The 14,837-nt window shown below is 50.7% G+C and overlaps 1 protein-coding gene and 1 long non-coding RNA gene across 5 annotated transcripts in view; both read right to left on the bottom strand.

Annotated features, from left to right (window-relative positions):
* PXDN (peroxidasin) overlaps positions 1 to 14,837 on the bottom strand; it is a 112,987-nt gene that overhangs the window by 83,412 nt on the left and 14,738 nt on the right. The gene's annotated exons all lie outside the window — the stretch shown is intronic.
* LOC126933475 (uncharacterized) lies at positions 4,075 to 5,330 on the bottom strand. Its single transcript, XR_007718620.1, has 3 exons — positions 4,466 to 5,330; positions 4,396 to 4,430; positions 4,075 to 4,360 (listed from the first exon to the last, which is right to left on the bottom strand). It is a non-coding gene; the product is annotated as an uncharacterized LOC126933475 (long non-coding RNA).

Below are 14,837 nucleotides of genomic sequence, written 5' to 3'. Positions count from 1 at the left end.
TCTGAGCCTCAGTGTACATATCTATAAATCCAGGGTGGCAGGCCGGGCGCAGTGGCTCACGCCTGTAATCCCAGCACTTTGAGAGGCCGAGGGTGGATCACCTGAGGTCAGGAGTTCGAGACCAGCCTGACCAACATGGTGGAACCCTCAGCTCTACTGAAAATACAAATATTAGCTGGGCATGGTGGTGCACACCTGTAATCCCAGCTACTCGGGAGGCTGAGGCAGAAGAATCACTTGAACCTGGGAGGTGAAGGTTGCGGTGAGCCGAGATAGTGCCACCGCACTCCAGCCTGGGCAACAGAGTGAGACTCCATCTCAGAAAACCAAAACAAAAGAAAACAAAACAGGGTGGCAACATCGCTTGCCTCCCAGGACTGCAGCAAGTACCGGATGAAATAAGAGGTGTACGGTGGGAAGCTGGTGGTTGAGGAGGACCAGCGTGGGAGGTGGCGGGTGGGCTGGGCACAGGGACACCTTCTACCTGGGGCGAGGGGTTGGCAAGGGACTCAGTGTACAGCATCCTCCTCAGAAAGAGATAGGCACCTCCAATCATGTGGCAGGGCCCACAGTGAGGTCTCGTCTGGGGCCTTATGCCCTGGTGGTACCTCTCATGCCCTCCCAGCCCCGTCTCCATCAGTACAGGGTAACCACTCTAGACACCTCTGTTTGACCCCAAGGACAAACATAAGGGGCTGAAAAATGATGAAAGGATGCCCAGTTCCACTCCTTCATTTCGCACCACATGGACAGGTTCAGATAAGTGGGTCCCTGTGCCTAAAGTCACACAGCCCAACAGGGGCAGAAAAAGAAGGGGATGCTAGCCTCGCCCCCACCCAGCCCCATGTCCCCAAAATCCTGCCCCCTGGCCCATTCTCAACAGCCCCTTGGTAAGCATGATCTCTGCTGTGCTCAACCCTCCCCAATTTTAACTTGGTTAAGGTTTGTATACTATTGGGAAGACAATCGATGTCACACAGCCATCGATCTTAAAATGCTAAGGCCTCCCCAAATCTGACGTCTAGAAACGCTGGCCATGAGAAAGCTCCCTCGCCATCCTCTTGGCTGAGGCCACTCCCGAGAAGAAAAGCCTGCTTGGCTGGTGAATTCTTGGCCTTTCCCAACAATAGATTAATGCCTAAACTGGCTGGTGGAAAGTCTGACAGGCGCAGGGATTCCCGCAGCTGTCTGTCCACTATTCAAGGCCTCTTTGTTCTCGGTTCTGCGGATCAGGCCAAATGCCTCTCGCCCGGGGCTATCTGATTCAACTGGGCTCAGCAGCTTTTCCTGACTGGTAACCACACAACCAGGAAACAATGGGTCCACACACTAACGGAAAAGACTTCACACACCCCTGAATCTTTGTAAACTCCCATTGACAAAAGAAAAACTTGCAACAATAGACTCACCTAATTTATCTAACAGATGAAAAGAATCAGGTCACCAAATTGTTGATGTGGGAAACTTACTTACAGGTCTTCTAATAAATGCAGACAGAATCACGAAATAGCTGATCCTGAGCCTGGAACCACATGGACTACTCTACTGACCTGCAGCATGGACGTCCTCTACTAACCTACTCCACTAACCAACCACCCAGAGCTACTCTACTAACCAGCTACCCAAACCTGCTCTACTAACCTACTCCACTAACCGACCACCCAGAGCTACTCTACTAACCAGCTACCCAAACCTGCTCTACTAACCTACTCCACTAACCGACCACCCAGAGCTACTCTACTAACCAGCTACCCAAACCTGCTCTACTAACCTACTCCACTAACCGACCACCCAGAGCTACTCTACTAACCAGCTACCCAAACCTGCTCTACTAACCTACTCCACTAACCGACCACCCAGAGCTACTCTACTAACCAGCTACCCAAACCTGCTCTACTAACCTACTCCACTAACCGACCACCCAGAGCTACTCTACTAACCAGCTACCCAAACCTGCTCTACTAACCTACTCCACTAACCGACCACCCAGAGCTACTCTACTAACCAGCTACCCAAACCTGCTCTACTAACCTACTCCACTAACCGACCACCCAGAGCTACTCTACTAACCAGCTACCCAAACCTGCTCTACTAACCTACTCCACTAACCGACCACCCAGAGCTACTCTACTAACCAGCTACCCAAACCTGCTCTACTAACCTACTCCACTAACCGACCACCCAGAGCTACTCTACTAACCAGCTACCCAAACCTGCTCTACTAACCTACTCTGCTAACCGACCACCCAGAGCTACTCTAACCAACTACCCAAACCTGCTCTACTAACCTACTCTGCTAACCGACCACCCAGAGCTACTCTAACCAACTACCCAAACCAGCTCTAGTAACCTACTCTGCTAACCGACCACCCAGAGCTATTCTACTAACCAACTACCCAAACCCACCCTACCCACTAACCGACCACCCAAAACTACTAACCAGCTACCCAAACCTGCTCTACTAACCTACTCTGCTAACCGACCACCCAGAGCTACTCTACTAACCAATTACCCAAACCTGTTCTACTTACCTACTCTGCTAACTGACCACCCAAAGCTATTCTACTAACCAACTACCCAAACCGGCTTTACTAACCTACTCTGCTAACCGACCACCTGAAGCTACTCTAACCAACTACCCAAACCTGCTCTACTAACCCACTCTGCTAACCAACCACCCAAAGCTATTCTACTAACCAACTACCCAAACCTGCACTACTAACCTACTCTGCTAACCGACCACCCGAAGCTACTCTACTAACCAACTACCCAAACCTGCTCTACTTACCTACTCTGCTAACTGACCACCCAAAGCTATTCTAACCAACTACCCAAACCTGCACTACTAACCTACTCTGCTAACCTACCACCCAAAGCTATTCTACTAACCAACTACCCAAACCCACCCTACCCACTAACCAACCACCCAAAGCTATTCTACTAACCAACTACCCAAACCTGCTCTGCTAACCTACTCTAACTGACCACCCAAAGCTAGTCTACGAACCTACCATCCAAACCTACTCTACTAACCTACTCCACTAACCAACCTCCCAAAACTACTCAACCTACTCTACTAACCTACCATCCAAACCTACTCTACTAACCTACTACCCAAAGCTACTCTACTAACCTACCCAAACCTACTCTACTCACCTACTCCCTTAACCTACCACCTAAACCTACTTTACTAACCCACTCCACTAACCTACCACCCAAACCTACTCTACCAACCTACTCCACTAACCTACCATCCAAAATGATATGGTTTGGCTGTGTCCCCACCCAAATCTCATCTTGAATTCCCACATGTTGTGGGAGGGGCCTGGTGGAAGGTAATGAATCATGGGGGCAGGTCTTTCCCCTGCTGTTCTCGTGACAGTGAGTACGTCGCACGGGAGCTGATGGTGGTATAAGGTGGAATTTCCCTGCAAAAGTTCTCTCTTTTTGCCTGCTGCCATCCATGTAAGACATGGCTTGCTCCTCCTTGCGTTCCGCCATGACTGTGAGGCCTCCCCAGCCACATGGAACTGTAAGTCCATTAAACCCTTTTTTCTGTATAAATTACCCAGTCTCGGGTATCTTTATCAGCAGTGTGAAAACAGACTAATACACAAACCTATTCTATTAACTTACCACCCAAAGCTGCTCTACTCACCTACTCCACTAACCTACCACCCAAAGTGACTCTACTAACCAACTACCCAAACCTACTCTATTCACCTATTCCACTAACCTGCCATTCAAACCTACTCTACTCACCTACTCTACTAACCTACCACCCAAACCTACTCTACTCACCTATTCCACTAACCTACCACCCAATTCTACGAACCTACTCCACTAACCTAAAACTCAAAGCTACTCCACTAACCTACCACCTAAACCTGCCACACTGTCTACCACACTTTCTACCACACTAATCCAACATATGAATCTACTGTACTAACCTGCCACACTCCCCGCCCTGCCACACTCACCCACTCTGCCCATCCCACAGGGGAGTCCTGAGCCCCTCCTGTGAGTCACTCTTTTTGTGTGGTGTCCCCACCCAAAGGAATTCAAGCCCAGAGTTTTAGGAGAGAGACTGCGCAATTCCCAGGATGGCGGCTGACCAGGAAGGGTGTTGCCAACACTGGAAACATGGACAGAGCAGAGGACAGAGGGGACGCAGAGGGTCCCTGGGGTCAGGGGAACAGAAGAAAGGCTGGCGTGCAGCAGGTACGCCTGCGGGGACAGCAGAGCCCCGGCCCACCTGACACACGTGGGGGCGGCACAGCCCCGGCCCACCTGACGCCTGCAGGGACGGCACAACCCTGGCCCACCTGATGCGCGTGGGGATGGCACAGCCCTGGTCCACCTGATCTGCGTGGGGATGGCACAACCCTGGCCCACCTGATGCGCGTGGGGATGGCACAGCCCTGGTCCACCTGATCTGCGTGGGGATGGCACAACCCTGGCCCACCTGATGTGCGTGGGGATGGCAGAGCCGGGCCCACCTGCAGAGATGGTCTTCAGGAGCCCAGGGGCCAGTAACTTAGGCACACACAGGGTGACCCCAGGCAGCATACACAGGGTGACACAGGACAGAGACTATCTTCAGGAATCTGGAGGCCAGCAACATCAGCACACGTGGGGTGACGCGGGCAGGGCGTGTGTGGTCCCTTTAGGGCTGCTGGGTCTCCAGGCCTTTCTAGGCGTCCTTTCTCTGGTGATGTCCAGTACTCTGGTTGAGCCCGGTCTCCAGCTCTGGCCTGCCACAGCCAAACAGGCTGAGGAAGAAATGGCCAGGGCAGGGCAGAGCGGGCAGCTCCCAGCACCTGCCACCGCATGTGGTCCACGGCAACCTGCCACGACTCCAGCCCAAAGAGGGGTTCTTATGGCCATGGAGGAAGCCCGGCCCCGAAGACCATACCACGCAGATGGCGTATGAGGGGCACACCCAGGACACGCTGAGAGCCACGCAAGATCCTTGCAAAGGCAAACACTGGGCACAGTAGCCGAGCTCAGATGCCAGGGGCTGGCTGCACTGGCGCACTCACAGCTCCTTAGACCAGCGAGCCGGCATGGCGCCCTGCAGCCATGCCTCCCGCCTGAGTTACTTGGAGTGGGGCTTGCTCCACACCTTCTCACACCACCTCCTCCCCATGTGGGACCGGAGCCAGGGGAGGCAGCCACCCACCTTTGCCCGTCAGCCACAGCCTGGCAGTCCCCTAAGAGGACACCCCATGGAGACAGGCCCTCCCCAGGCAGCACCGGGCAGCACCCGACCCAGCCAGGCTCTGTCCCAGGCCCTGCTGGATGAGGCCCCCGAGTCTGTGCCCCGGTCACTGTTCTCTCCCCAGCACGAATCCTTACACACACCACACAAAGCCTGTGTGCCTCGAGGGTCCATGGAACCTAAGAGGGGACACTGGCCTTGCAGGAGGCATCGAACTCCCCGCCGGTCCCTGTCGACCTGCCTGCTTGGCTCCCTAGGGCCCCTGTGCCTCTAACAGCGGCCTCCAAGACCTCTCTGGACTCTCACCACAGCCCTCTGGTTTCAGCCCTCTGGTCTCAGCCCCCACGGCCAGCTGTTGATCCCTGAACATCTTCAAGTTCAAGTTCTCAGGAGACAGCATCACCTAGGCTAAGCCTGACCATCAGCGACTAGCACCTGGACCACTGTCCTGGGTCAGGCGCCCACCTGGGTCCAACCAGCTCTGATCCAGAAGGACCAGGTCATGTGACACACATGGCAAACTGGGTTGGTCAGGGTTCTCCAGAGAAATGGAGACCACAGGATGTGTGTACATGCATGTGTGTTTGTGTGTGTGTTTGTGAAAGAGAGAGAGAGGGACGGAGAGATGCAGAGAGAGAGGGAGGGATGCAGAGAGAGGGAGGGATGCAGAGAGAGAGGGAGGGAGGGATGCAGAGAGAGAGGGAGGGATGCAGAGAGGGAGGGAGGAGGGATGCAGAGGGAGGGAGGGAGGGATGCAGAGGGAGGGAGGGAGGGATGCAGAGGGAGGGAGGGAGGGATGCAGAGGGAGGGAGGGATGCAGAGGGAGGGAGGGAGGGATGCAGAGGGAGGGAGGGATGCAGAGAGAGGGAGGGATGCAGAGGGAGGGAGGGAGGGATGCAGAGAGAGGGAGGGATGCAGAGAGAGAGGGAGGGATGCAGAGAGAGAGGGAGGGATGCAGAGAGAGAGGGAGGGATGCAGAGAGAGAGGGAGGGATGCAGAGAGAGAGGGAGGGATGCAGAGAGAGAGGGAGGGATGCAGAGAGAGAGGGAGGGATGCAGAGAGAGAGGGAGGAAGGGATGCAGAGAGAGAGGGAGGGATGCAGAGAGAGAGGGAGGGATGCAGAGGGAGGGAGGGAGGGATGCAGAGGGAGGGAGGGAGGGATGCAGAGAGAGAGGGAGGGACGCAGAGGGAGGGAGGGAGGGATGCAGAGGGAGGGAGGGAGGGATGCAGAGGGAGGGAGGGAGGGATGCAGAGGGAGAGGTGGGGTTGAGGGTGACGAAAGAGGCAGAGAGTGGGAGGTGTATTTTAAGGAGCTGGCTGAGACGGTAGTGGCTTGGCAAGTCCAGAGTCTGCAGGGGGTGCCCTGCTCCATGCCTTCTCACACCACCTGCTCCTCACACAGGACCAGGGCCTGGGGAGGCAGCCATCCACCTTTGCCTCTCAGATACAGCTCTCTCTGCATCCTTTCTCTCTCTCTCTCTCTCTCTCTCACACACACACACACACACACACACACACACACGAATGTACACACATCCTGTGGTTTCCATTTCTCTGAAGAACGCCGACCAACCCAGTGTTCGCAATGTGTATCACAAGACCTGGTCCTCCTGGACCGCAGCTGGTTGGACCTGGGTGGGCACCTGACCCAGGACAGCAGGCCACATGCTGGCCACTTACTGATGCTACAGCCCCGGGGGAAGCATGGTAGTCACAGCTCCAGTCCAAAAGCCACCTCTGCTGGTGGAATTCCCTCCCGCTCAGGGGAGGTCAGCCTTTATTCTGTTAAGGCCTTCAACTAATTGGACGAGGTCCACCCACAACACAGAGGACAGTTGGCTTTACTCAAAGTCTCCAGATTTAAATGTTACTGTCCTCTAAAAACCCCTTCACAGAAACATCCAGAATAATGTCTGATCACATATCTGGATGCAGTGGCCCAGCCAAGTCAACATAAAATTCAGCAACACAGGCAGGCAGGCAGCGTGGCTGAGGACAGGGCTCCTTCACGTAGAAGGTGCGAATGTGGCAGGCAGCGGAGACGAAGCCACCTTGGGAGAAGTGTCAGAATTCAAACAACCGAACGGGAATAGTTTAAACAACTGTATGGGTTAATTGAGGTGGTTCCTGTTCGGAAAGACCCAGTGTGCTCTTTGAGTTGAGCAAAATAAATGGATGAATCATGTTATCCCACTGGGCATTCATCCAGGATTCAGCCAACCGGCAGGCAGGAAGCCCCTCTTCACAAACCAAGCCCAGGAAGTAACTGACTCCAGACTCTACTGAAACAGATTGAGTTTTGCTTGTTGCTTTTCTAAAAGCCTCAAATCAGCCAGGCACAGTGGCTCACGCCTGTAATCCCAGCACTTTGGGAGGCCAAGGTGGGCGGATCATGAGGTCAGGAGATCGAGACCATCCTGGCTAACACAGTGAAACCCTGTCTCCACTAAAAATACAAAAAAGTAGCCGGGCGTGGTAGTGGGCGCCTGTGGTCCCAGCTACTCGGGAGGCTGAGGCAGGAGAATGGCGTGAACCCGGGAGGCAGAGCTTGGAGCGAGCTGAGATCGCGCCCCTGTGCTCCAGCCTGGGCGACAGAGAGATTCCATCTCAAAATAATAAATACATAAATAAAATAAAAGCTCCAAATCAGGCTGTGTTTTAATGACCTCCACTGAGGAAATGAATCATAAAATGGAATCAAGAAATATTTATACCAAATAGTTACTAAGAGACTCAAAGGGGATCTGACCTAGGGGACTTCCCACATACACGTGACTTGTTAGGAAGACGAGAAAGGCAAGCCAGGCTGATGAGTGAATGAGGAAATGCTTTTTAAAGCGCCAAGTAGACAGTTTTATCAATGAGAAAATACCACAGGACAAAGAGGTATGCGAGAAATAATGAACCCAAGAGGGCTGACAACGGACAGGCTGAAAATGAACTATCAGGAAGTTTCTGAGCGAGCGGACACAAAATAGAACATGTAAAAAGAATAAAATTAAGCCAAGCAGTCCCTCTTGAAAGTTCTCCATGTGGACGTCTTCACTTGACCTCAGGTTATTCCGGTCACCAGCCAGCATGGCCATTCCCTCACCCCGGGACTGTGATGCTGATGCAGTCTCCTCTCTCGGCACTGAGTCCTCAGAGTCCCGGTGGCTTGGCAGTCCCTCTCCAGTGAGAAATTGAGAACAGGAGAATCTCAACGCAGCATCCACTGTGTGCAATGCATGGGTTATCCCAGCATCCAGATTCTAGCTGGCTGTGATCCTCAGAAGAACTGGAACATATTCACCCACATCATTTTCTTTGGAGCTTTATTTTCTCAACAACCAGTTGAAAAAGCCTGCTAGACACAGAACTCTGAGGAACCTCCCAGCAAAGGAGGCTTCTCTAACCTCCCCTCAAAAAATATAATAAAGTTGTATTTTAAAATCAGTGCATTCTGAACTTAGGAGAAAAGAGGTGTGCGTCTACAGATGGGGCTCCTTCCATAGCTACCTCCTTCTCTATGACCCTCTAGCTGGGCTTCCAACACCATTCTTGAAATATGGGAGGGGGTACAAGGAAGCAGGGACAGGCTGTGGCTCAAGGGGCACAGGGTTACACAGCAGGGTGTGCCTCACAGCCTGACCCCTTCTGGACTACTAGCACCTGACAGCCTGCTGCTGTCACCAGTGTGGGACACTTCACAGTGATTCCAGTAGTGAGGGATGGATGGATGGGTGCATGGGTAGGGAGCTAGATGGAAAGATGGATGTGTGGATGGATGGATGCACGCATCATGGATGGATAGACAGGTGGGTGATTATGGATGAATGGACAAATGGATGGACTAATGAATGGATAGATGAATGAATGGATGAACGGATAGATGAATGAATGGATTAATGGATGGACGGATGGATGGATGAATAGATGGATGAGTGGCTATGGATGAATGGACGGTTGGACTAATGAATGGATACATTGATGGCTGACTGGAAAATGGATGAATAGTTATGAATGAATGGACAGATGGATGAATGAATTAATGAATGGAAGAAAGAATAGATGGATGAGTGGTTATGAATGAATGAACAGATAGATGGACTAATGAATGGAAAGGTGGATGAATGAATGCATTAATGATGGATAGATGGAGGGATAGAAGGATGAATAAATAGATGGATGTGTGGTTATGGATGAATGGAAAGATGGATAAACTAATGAATGGATGAATGAATGGATTAATGGGTGGATGGATGACTGGATAAATAGATGGACAAGTGGTTATGGATGAATGGACAGATGAACTAATAAATGCGTAGATTGATGAATGAGTAAATTAACGGATGGATAGAAGAATAGATGGTTGGGTCATTACAGATGAATGGACAGATGGATGGACTAATGAATGGATGGATGGATAAATGGATAGGTGATTATGAATGGACAGACGGATAGATTAATAAATGAGCAGATGGATGAATGAATGGATTAATGGACAGATGGATGGACAGATGGATGAATGAATGGATGAAAGAGGGATTATGGATGGATGGGTAAACATGTGAATGGATGGGGTGACAAGGGCACTGATCCAAGAAAATTATACAATGAAAAAAACATGCACAAGAAAACAAGTGTTCAAGACTCCTATCAGCCACCTGTTGCCATGCCAATACAAACATCCCACGTGTTTGAGTAAACTACAATCATGAGTAATTGTATCTGCTTTAACTGATATTTTAAAAATTAAAAGTGTTGCTCTGCTGGTTATAGATTTTTAGAAATATTTGCTTCATACCAGGATGCAACAAGTCTCATCTTATTCCCAAAAGGAAGTTTGGCTATGACTAGGAAAAGGAGCATAAATTTAATGACAAGGACTTCAGATAAACTGCAGCCTTTGTTTTCCACTGTTGAAACACACAGATACCATCGCATTCTGTCTAGAAAACCATGTTTCTTTCCCACAACAATTCTCAGTGAAGAAATCTTCCTGCCTGAGAGCTGTTATAGTCTTATTTTTGTCTCCGCAGAAAAAAATGTTAATCAAAGAGTTTCAATCAGTGCTAAGTCAAAATCTTTCCATCTCTACCAGCATCAGCCTTATATTTTATTTAAAATAAATCTGAATTTCCGTTTTTATTGTCTGTAGTTCTTAGCAAAGACTTAACATAGATCTATGTGAGTATGACCCTTTAGAAATCGAGAATTGCTTTTTAAAAAATAAGGACAGGACTTTGGGAAGGGAAGGGCACACTCACGGATCATGTCCTGGACCCCCGGAATGCACAAAGTGCCGTCTCAAAAGGGAAAATCAGATGTTTCTTAAACATATAGGTCTGGTCTGTTAAGACAAAATTGCCATTCTAAAATGAAGTGAACACTCTGCTTCCTTGTAATTTCCTGTTTGCATCGAAGTATCCGTTTCAATTAAAGCCAGCCCATGAAGTAACGGCTGACTGAGCCCTGCGAGTCCCACACAGCCCACTCTCCACCCGGAGAAGCGCCACCGCCCCTCACAGCCATCCCAAGTCCCACACAGCCCACGCTCCACCCGGAGAAGCCCCACCACCCCTCACAGCCATCCCGAGTCCCACACAGCCCACGCTCCACCCGGAGAAGCGCCACCGCCCCTCACAGCCATCCCAAGTCCCTCCTGCTGCCTCTTCCTGACCCTACTTTGGACTTCTTTGGCACGGCCTCGTATTTCAATTTATCACACTTAAACGTGCAGGATTCCATGCAAGCCGGAATAATAAGCAGCTTCCACTGCAAGAGCATCTACTGTGCTTGGCCGTTGCTAGGAGGTTTGCACGCACACCCTTCCTTACTCCTCAGGACTCCTACAGATGGGGAAGCCGAGGCCTCAAGGGGTGCGGTCACATCCTCCAGGGAGCACATCTGGAAAGCACAGAGCAGGACCCCAGCTCAAGGCTGGCACATGCCCTGCACCCGCTGCTGGTTCCACCACACAGGTGCATTTTTCCTCAGCCCTCAATTAGGCAGCCTTCCCACCCCTCTCAAGAAGTCTCCACCACATCACACCACAGGTCAGTGGAGTCCAACCCCCTGCCCACCAGACCCGCTGTGAGTCAATCGCTGAGAGCCAGCTGAGATCATCTCATCCCAGCATCCGCCAGAACATGGCGTGTTCCTTCTGACTTCCTAATAGTATCATTAAATACAACAACGTTAGAGTTGCTCTAACCTGAAAGGCAAGATATTTTCTCCCCTAAAGAAGATTAGTTAGGGACTGCTGAACTGTTCACTGTCTTGTGCTATTCTGCTCAAGACTGTCCTGTTCGTTTCTTTCTTTTTTCTTTTCTTGGGTCTGGCTCTATTGCCAAGCCTTGAGTGCAGTGGTGCTATCACAGCTCACTGCAGCCTTAACCTCTGAGGCTCAAGCAATCCTCCTGCCTCAGCCTCCAAGTGAGTAGCCAGGACTACAGGTATACACCACCATATCCAGCTAATATTTGTATTTTTTGTAGAGATGGGTCTTGCCATTTTGCCCAGTCTGGTCTCTAACTCCTGAGTTCAAGAGATCCGCCTGCCTCAGCCTCCCAAAGTGCTGGGATTATAAGCATGAGCCACTGCACCCAGCCGACTGTCCTGTTCTTAACGACTAATGTAAACCCTGCAGCACAGATTCCGAGGCAGGTTTCGCTTGAGGCGGTCACACGGCAAGCGCCCCTGCTGGCAGGGTCCCTGGGCCCTCAGCACAGAGCCTCTCTCTAGAAGCTACCAGCCGGAGAATACAGTCCGTCATTATTTGCAGATTCCAAATTTATGACTTCATCTCGAAAATCAGTACTTGCAGCACCTCCGCCATTATCTGTGGACAGGCGCAGAATGGGGAAAAAACGGAGTCACCTGATACCCAGGCCCACAACTGAGCTGGTGATGCTGACACCGGCCCTCTTGTTTCCCCTCTCCTACCGTAAACAGGGTCTTTTTCAAGGTCTATTTAGGGCCACGTGTTTCACACTCTCTGTGCTTTTGTTGGTGATTTTGCCATTTGAAACGGCCCGCAAGCAGTGCTGCCGTTCTGTCTGTGCTGTCCTCACAAGGAACAGGTGTGGTGGAGAAGCTCCACTCAGGAGTAGGGGATGGTGTTCGCGGCCACAGCTCGTTAATAACGTCAGTGAATCAACAATGCACAGAAACAAAGTGTCCTTCAACCAAAATGCACTCGAAACAGGACGATTTGATAAAACTTTTGTGGCCAGAGATGTAGCCCTATGAGTCCTCCAGAAGCGAGACAGGCCAAGCACTCTTTTTTTTTTTTTTTTTTTTTTGAGACGGAGTCTCGCTCTGTAGCCCAGGCTGGAGTGCAGTGGCCGGATCTCAGCTCACTGCAAGCTCCGCCTCCCGGGTTCACGCCATTCTCCGGCCTCAGCCTCCCGAGTAGCTGGGACTACAGGCGCCCGCCACCTGGCCCGGCTATTTTTTGTATTTCTTAGTAGAGATGGGGTTTCACCATTTTAGCCAGGATGGTCTCTCGATCTCCTGACCTCGTGATCCGCCCATCTCGGCCTCCCAAAGTGCTGGGATTACAGGCTTGAGCCACCGCGCCCGGCCTTTTTTTTTTTTTTTTTTTTAAAGTAGAGACGGGGTTTCACCGTGTTAGACAGGATGGTCTCAATCGCCTGACCTTGTGATCCGCCCGTCTCGGCCTCCCAAAGTGCTGGGATTACAGGCTTGAGCCACCGCGCCCGGCCAAAGCACTCATTCAGGGTTCCAGGGCTCTGAAGAACGTGACCACCATGGCTAACCAGGCTCCGCCCCAGGTAACAGCAGGCAGGGTGCTAGGCTGGCTGCTCTGTGAGCTCCTCCCAGTGTAGGGCCCAGTGTGCAGGTCCCACCACGACTATGGGTCTGGTAAGACCAGCTGACGGTAAGGCAGAGGCCAAACAAGCTACAGACAAGCCACACAGCGCAAACTGTCAGAACTGTCACAACCTGGGATAAAGACAGAGCTGGCAAATAAACACACATGACAGGCACAAACGCTAGATGGTTTGGCTCTCAGGGCACACTGAAAATCAAACCATTTGGAGAAAAAACACATTGTAATAATCAAAATGCAGTTACTCAGCAAGGAAACACCAGCACTTACACAGGTTGTATATCCACCATCCCGGGGTGAGAGAGACGGCGTCCTCGGCCGCCAACCCTTCCCTCAGCCCTTCCTCCTCACCTGTTACAGGCTCCCCTCGGTAGGTGCAATCTGTATTCGTCCTGTAGTAGGTAAGTCACCACCGCTTAGCTACAGAGAACATCCATCCGCAGGAAAATATGAACAGGGGCCAGGAAGAAAACACAACAAGGTAAGCACACCGTGGGCCAACCACGTCCCTGGTGCAGATCAAAATCTCCCAGAGGGTTTCCACAGCAGGCTGGGGGAGGGGGGAGGGATAAAGTCTACACATTGGGTACAGTGTGCACTGCTCGGTGATGGGTGCAGCCAAATCTCAGAATTCACCACTAAAGAACTGATTCATGTAATCAAACACCACCTGTTCCCCAAAAACCTACTGAAATTTTTTCAAAAAGATTTCTATAGAAATGTGCCCTAAAACAATCTAGACCGAACCAAAAATGGATGCAATCACACTTTGGAAATATTGTTTGCAGGAGCAGAAAAGTAGAAACAAAGAAATGACCCATAATAAGAATTCTGTTAGGCAAATTCGGCAAATTTCAAACAAATACCGTGTGGCCATTAACAGTGATGATGGAGGCCTCTAATTACTGAACAGACACACAATCATAATATATTCCCAGATTTTAAAACTACATGTTATAGAGCAGAACATGTGTCATGACCCAATTTTTGAAAACAGACACGTGACAGATAAATATTAACAGGTAGACAAATACTGCTACACACTACACAGGTGTGAATGCTTCCGTGTGTGTGCATCTGAGGACAAAGCCCAACTAGTTAATGTTTCTCTTGAACAACAGCAATGTGAGTAATTTGTTTCATTTTGTTCATCTTTATTTTTAAATTTTTCTAACATGAACATGTGCAACTTGCGTAAAAATATTTTTAAGATGTGTTGTAAAAGACAGCCGGATGGCGCAATTAGCGGGTGAAAGAGCAGGCATCATAATTCTTAGCGACAGCTTGTCGGAGAAGAAGCTGCTGAGCCCTTGTGGCAAACAGGCCTGGCAGATTATACCCCTCTGTGTACCTAACCAAACTCCACACCAACAAGAGGTGAACATGGATGGGCAGTTGAGGGGTCCTGGAGAGAAGGCAGTGGGGCAAATTTCCAAAGCTCTTACAAACTGATACACAACTTTAGAATTGCGCTAAGTAAACAGGAAGAGCTGGGCCCCTTGGCTAGAGGGCAGCACCGTGGGCAGGCTCAGGGTATGACAGACGGCCCAGTCACAGGCAGGGGAGGAGGCATGTTTACATCTGAGTAAAACCACTCAAACATCCAACTCCTGGTCCCCAGAAGCCAATGATCCAGGCTGAGAATTCGGGATTCCTGCTGGCTTCCTTCTAAGCCTTCACTGGTGACCCATTACTTCTCTAATTATCCAGGGTACACATAAGGTCAAACCCAAATCTGTCCCATCCCTTAGAGAAAAGTCTTCAGTTAAGCAACTGGAT

Source organism: Macaca thibetana, chromosome 13 (assembly GCF_024542745.1).
Source record: "Macaca thibetana thibetana isolate TM-01 chromosome 13, ASM2454274v1, whole genome shotgun sequence".
Classification (NCBI taxonomy): Eukaryota; Metazoa; Chordata; class Mammalia; order Primates; family Cercopithecidae; genus Macaca; species Macaca thibetana.
This window is presented reverse-complemented; position numbering and strand designations above follow the sequence as displayed.